The sequence below is a fragment of the Hordeum vulgare genome, chromosome 3H (genome assembly GCF_904849725.1).
Source record: "Hordeum vulgare subsp. vulgare chromosome 3H, MorexV3_pseudomolecules_assembly, whole genome shotgun sequence".
Classification (NCBI taxonomy): Eukaryota; Viridiplantae; Streptophyta; class Magnoliopsida; order Poales; family Poaceae; genus Hordeum; species Hordeum vulgare.
The window spans coordinates 537031125-537038092 of record NC_058520.1 but is presented as its reverse complement, the minus strand read 5'-3'; positions in this window follow the sequence as shown (position 1 = coordinate 537038092).

Below are 6968 nucleotides of genomic sequence, written 5' to 3'. Positions count from 1 at the left end.
ACTCTATGCCAGCACAAGATTAAAACTGATCCTGATTTCAAACCAATTGCTGATCATCAAAGGAGATTCAATCCTAAGATGAAAGAAGTAGTGAGAAAAGAAATACTAAAGCTCCTGGAAGCAGGTATTATCTATCCTGTTTCTCACAGCGATTGGGTGAGTCCGGTGCATTGCGTCCCTAAGAAGGGAGGCATTACCGTTGTTCCTAATGATAAGGATGAATTGATCCCACAGAGGATTATTACTGGCTATAGGATGGTGATCGATTTTAGGAAATTGAATAAAGCCACTAGGAAAGAACATTGCCCTTTACCTTTTATCGACCAAATGTTAGAAAGGCTGTCTAAACACACACACTTCTGCTTTCTAGACGGCTATTCTGGTTTCTCCCAAATACCAGTTGCACAATCTGACCAGGAGAAAACCACTTTCACCTGCCCTTTCGGTACCTTTGCTTATAAACGTATGCCTTTTGGCTTATGTAATGCACCCGCCACCTTTAAAAGATGTATGATGGCTATATTCTCTGACTTTTGTGAAACGATTGTCGAGGTTTTCATGGATGACTTCTCCGTTTACGGGTCTTCCTTTGATGATTGCCTCAGCAACCTTGATCGAGTCTTGCAGAGATGTAAAGACACCAATCTTGTCTTGAATTGGGAGAAGTGCCACTTTATGGTTAATGAAGGCATCGTTTTAGGACATAAAATTTCTGAAAGAGGTATTGAAGTCGATAAGGCTAAGGTTGATCCAATCGAGAAAATGCCATACCCCACAGATATCTAAGGTATAAGAAGTTTCCTTGGTCATGCTGGTTTCTATAGAAGGTTCATTAAAGACTTCTCTAAGATTTCTAGGCCTCTTACCAATCTCTTGCAAAAGGATATTCCTTTTGTCTTTGATGATGATTGTGAGGAAGCCTTCGAAATACTTAAGAGGACTTTGATAATTGCACCTATTGTTCAACCACCTGATTGGAACTTACCTTTTGAAATCATGTGTGATGCTAGTGATTATGCTGTTGGTGTTGTCCTAGGGCAAAGAGTTGATAAGAAGTTGAATGTTATTCACTATGCTAGTAAAACTCTAGACAGTGCCCAAAGAAACTATGCCACTACGGAAAAGGAGTTTTTAGCAGTCGTGTTTGCATGTGAAAATTTCAGGTCTTACATAGTTGATTCCAAAGTCATTATTCACACTGATCACGCTGCTATTAAGTACCTCATGGAGAAGAAGGACGCTAAACCTAGACTTATCAGATGGGTTCTCTTGCTACAATAGTTTGATTTGCACGTTGTCGACAGGAAGGGTGCCGATAACCCCATAGCAGATAACTTGTCTAGGCTGGAGAACGTTCTTGATGACTCACAACCTATTCATGACAACTTTCCCGATGAGCAATTGAATGTCATCAGTACTTCCCGTAGTGCATCGTGGTATGCTGATTATGCAAACTATATCGTTGCTAAATATATACCACCTAGTTTCACATACCAGCAAAAGAAGAAATTCTTCTTTGACTTGAGACATTACTTATGGGATGATCCTCACCTTTATAAGGAAGGAGTAGATGGTGTTATTAGACGTTGTGTACCTGAACATGAACAGGGACATATCCTACAGAAGTGTCACTCCGAGGCCTACGGAGGACAACATGCGGGAGATAGAACTGCACACAAGGTATTGCAATCAGGTTTCTATTGGCCCACTCTCTTCAAGGATGCCTGTAAGTTTGTCTTGTCTTGTGACGAATGTAAAAGAGTAGGTAATATCGGTAAACGTCAGGAAATGCCTAAGAACTATTCACTTGTCATTGAACCATTTGATGTTTGGGGCTTTGATTACATGGGACCTTTTCCAAAATCCAATGGGTATACTCACATCTTAGTTGTTGTTGATTACGTCACTAAGTGGGTAGAAACTATCCCCACTAGTAGTGTTGATCACAACACATCTATCAGGATGCTTAAAGAAGTTATTTTCCCTAGATTTGGAGTCCCTAGATATCTAATGACCGACGGTGGTTCACAGTTCATTCATGGTGCTTTCCGTAAAACGCTTGCCAAGTACGATGTCAACCATAGAATTGCGTCTCCCAATCACCCTCAGTCCAGTGGTCAGGTAGAGCTAAGCAATAGAGAAATTAAACTAATTCTGCAAAAGACTGTCAACAGGTCTAGAAAGAATTGGTCTAAGAAGCTCGATGATGCACTGTGGGCTTATAGGAGTGCCTATAAGAATCCCATGGGCATGTCTCCGTACAAAATGGTGTATGGGAAAGCATGTCACTTACCTCTTGAGCTAGAGCATAAAGCTTATTGGGCAATCAAAGAGCTCAACTTTGATTTCAAACTTGCTGGTGAGAAGAGGTTATTTGACATTAGCTTGCTTGATGAATGGAGAACTCAGGCATATGAGAATGCCAAGCTGTTCAAAGAGAAGGTTAAGAGGTGGCATGATAAGAGGATACAAAAGCGTGAGTTCAATGTAGGTGATTATGTCTTGCTATATAACTCTCGTTTAAGATTCTTTGCAGGCAAGCTTCTCTCTAAATGGAAAGGTCCCTATGTTGTTGAGGAAGTATATCGTTTCGGTGCTATCAAGATCAACAACACAGAAGGTAATTGTCCGAGAGTGGTAAATGGGCAGAGAATCAAGCATTATATCTTAGGTACTCCCATAAATGTTGAAAGCAATATTATCAATACCATAACTCCGGAAGAATACCTAAGGGACATTTATCAGCTGTTTCAGACTCTGAAAACGAAGAGCTATGTGATTCGGTAAGAAAACAGAGTCCAAAACATTTCTAGTAGGAAATTTTCTCCGTTTTGGAATATTTGAAAAAATACAAAAATTGGAAGTAGTCCGGAAAGTGCGCGAGGAGGCGACAAGCCTGCCCGGGGCGGGCCCACCCCCCGGCCGTGCCGGCAGGGCTTCTGGCCACCTCGTGCGCCTCCCGGACTCTGTTTTCGTGCGGAGTACTCCTTCTGGTCTGGAAAAAATAAATATATATTCTCCCGTGAGGTCTGACCCGTGTATCACGCAGATTTCCTTTGTTTTCGTTTCGAGCTTGTTTTCTACCGCAGATTTAGAGCAAGAGGTCGTCCGAGGAATCTGTAGGGGAGAACAATCTCCCTCAAGTCTACGGAGAAGAATATGCTGACCTGAAAAGGATGGAGGTCATGGAGGCTAAGGAAAGGCTACCTAAAGAAACCAAGGGCAAAGCTAAGGAGAAAAATCACGCATGGAATGAAGTGCAATCTGTGCTCAACAAGGAAGAAGTTGAAGAAGAGGACTTCCTCCAACCCTACCTCCACCTACTGTCTCCATCTTTGATTGCACTCTTGAGGTTTTGTGAAACAATTCGTGCTCGCAATACTTGTCTCACTCATGAAGTTGTTTTGCTGGAAAAACATATCGCAGATCTCCAAGGTATAAATCAAAGATTAATGGCCCTCTTGGAGTCAAAGATTGCAACAACTCCATCACCATCACCACCAAAGGAAGACAACTGAGCATGGGTATGGGCAATCCCCTTGGCTTTTGCCAAGCTTGGGGGAGTTTCCCCGGTATCGTATCACCATCACATCTTTTGCCTTTACCTTTGTTTTAGTTTGTTCCTTTTCAGTTTTCTCTTTCTCTAGTAGTTTAAAGTCTTAGTGTTTTAGTCTTGAGTTTTGCTTTGTGTAACCCCCGATGTATTCGAGCTCGTGAGCCATATAATAACGAGTGTCTTAGTTGAAGGGCTTTGCCTCTTGCCATGATCAATAGATTGAGAAAGAACAAAAGCATGAAAGATCATGTAATGATCTTATGGGAAGTGATGGCTTCACATATAAAAAGAATGATGATTAAAACTTGTTGAGGGTAGACAAACGTAGACCTTGGTCATTGTTGCAATTAATAGGAAGTGATAAGGAAGGAGAGGTTCACATATAAATATATCATCTTTGACACCATCTATGATTCTGAACACTCATCAAACTATTGCATGCCTAAGAGTAGATGTTGGACAAGGAAGACAACATAATGAATTGTGTTTGCTTGGTTCCGAACAATGTTATGTGACTAGAGATCCCTTAGCATGTGACGATTGATTCCACCTCATATTAGCCAAAACTCCCGCACCAAGTAGAGATACTACTTGTGCATCCATAAACCTTCAACCCAGTTTTGCCATGAGAGTCCACCATACCTACCTATGGATTGAAAAAGATCCCTTAAGTAAGTTGTCATCGGTGCAAGCAACAAAAATTTCTCTCTAATATGTATGATCTATTAGTGTGTGGAAAATAAGCTTTGTACGAACCTGTGATGAGGAAGACATAAAAGCGACAGACTGCATAATAAAGTTCTTTATCACAGGAGGCAATATAAAGTGACGTTCCTCGGCACTAAGAGGACACACATCCAAACCTCAAAGCGAATGACAACCTCTGCTTCCCTCTGCTAAGGGCATATCTTGTACCTTTACTTTTTGCCCTTGAAAGAGTTATGGTGATCTTTACCAATTCCCTATTTCGCCTTTATCTTGGCTACCATCATATGCTAGGGAAAGATCTATATTCTTATGTCAACTTGGAGGTAAGCATTCATGAATTATTGTTGTTAACATTACCCTTGAGGTAAGCAGTTGCGAGGCAAAATATAAGCCCCTATCTTTCTCTGTGTCGAGCTGAAACTTTGATCTCATGAGTACCACGTGAGTTGTAGCAATTGTAGAGAATGAAAAGATGATTGAGTATGTGGATTTGCTTTACAAGCTCTTATTTTACTCTTTCTGATGTTGTGATAAATTGCAATTGCTTCCATGACTAAAGGCTATCGGTTGTTACTTCTCGGTAAGGTTCTTGATCCATGCTTTACTTTGTGAAGGAATTGTCACTTTAGCATCAGAGATTATATGTTGGTATTGCTGTTGTGATCATGATCATGATGCATGCATGTTCGTATCTTGTTTTGTCGACACCTATCTCCCTAAACATGTGGACAAATTTATTGAACTAGGCATTCGCTTGAGGACAAGCGAGGTCTAAGCTTGGGGGAGTTGATACGCCCATTTTGCATCATGCTTTCATGTTGATATTTATCGCTTCTTGGGCTGTTATTTCACTTCACGGTACAATACTTATGCCTTTTCTCTCTTATTTTGCAAGGTTTACATGAAGAGGGAGAATGCCGGCAGCTAGAATTCTGGCCTGAAAGAGCAACAAAGTTGAGATACCTATTCTGCGCAACTCCAAACGCCGTAAAAATCAACGAGGATTTTTTTCCGGATTTATAAAAAATACTGGGCCGAAGAAGCACCAGAGGGGCGCCAGCAGGTGGCCACAAGCCTGCACGGCACGGCCACCCCCAGGCCGCGCCAAGGGGGCTTGTGGGAAGCCTGCTGGACCACTGGTCCCCCTCTTCTGCTATATGAAGGGTTTCGTCTCGAAAAAAAATCAGGGAGGAGCTTTTTCGTGGATTCGCCGCTGCCACGAGGCAGAACTTGAGCAGAACCAATCTAGAGCTCCGGCAGGACGATCCTGCCGGGGAAACTTCCCTCCCGGAGGGGGAAATCGTTGCCATCGTCATCACCAACACTCCTTTCATCGGAAGGGACTCATCTCCATCAACATCTTCATCAACACCATCTCATCTCCAAACCCTAGTTCATCACTTGTAACCAATCTCCGTTTCGCGACTCCGATTGGTACTTGTAAGGTTGCTAGTAGTGTTAATTACTCTTTGTAGTTGATGCTAGTTGGATTACTTGGTGGAAGAGTTTATGTTCAGATCCTTGTTGCTACTCATTACCTCTGTGGTCATGAATATGATTATGCTTTGTGAGTAGTTACTTTTGTTCTTTAGGACATGGGATAAGTGATGCTAATAATAGTCATGTGAATTTGGTATTCGTTCGTTATTTTGATGTGTTGTATGTTGTTTTTCCTCTAGTGGTGTTATGTGAACGTCGACTACATAACACTTCACCATTATTTGGGCCTAGAGGAAGGCATTGGGAAGTAGTAAGTACATGATGGGTTGCTAGAGTGACAGAAGCTTAAACCCTAGTTTATGCGTTGCTTCGTAAGGGGCTGATTTGGATCCACTAGTTTAATGCTATGGTTAGACTTTGTCTTAATTCTTCTTTCGTAGTTGCGGATGCTTGCGAGAGGGGTTAATCATAAGTGGGATGCTTTTCCAAGTAAGGAAAGTACCCAAGTGCCGGTCCACCCACATATCAAACTATCAAAGTAACGAACGCGAATCATATGAACATGATGAAAACTAGCATGACAGAAATTCCCGTGTGTCCTCGGGAGCGTTTTTCCTCCTGTAAGACTTTGTCTAGGCTTGTCCCTTGCTACAAAAGGGATTGGGCCACTTTGCTGCACCGTTGCTACTTTTGTTACTTGTTGCTTGCTACGAATCATCTCACCACACAATCACTTGTTACCGACAATTTCAGTGCTTGCAGATATTTCCTTGCTGAAAACCACTTGTCAGATCCTTCCGCTCCTCGTTGGGTTCGACACTCTTACTTATAGAAAAGACTACGATTGATCCCCTATATTTGTGGGCCATCAGACTCCGGTCCATATCACCGTCATTGTTTACACCTCCATCATTTACCGCTTTCATTTACTTTTCCGTTGCTATCACTATTACCTTGCCGCTTGTGTTTTGATCCTTTGCAAACTACAAGTCGAGAGAGATTGATAACCTCTTTGTACTCGTTTGGAGTAAAGTTATTTGTTGTGTGTGTAGGTCCACGTCTTCTGTTGACCAGGACAGGAGACACCTACTTATTGAGCCTAGGAGTCCTCTTGGTTCGATAAACCTTACAGTTTTCGTGTGAGGGAAAACTTGCTGGTGACTACATCTCAACCTTCCACTTGGGGTAACCAACGAGGTGCGAGAAGTATATACATCATCTCTAATCAGTCGCTCGCTTTGTTGCCGGCCCCAACAACTTGTCC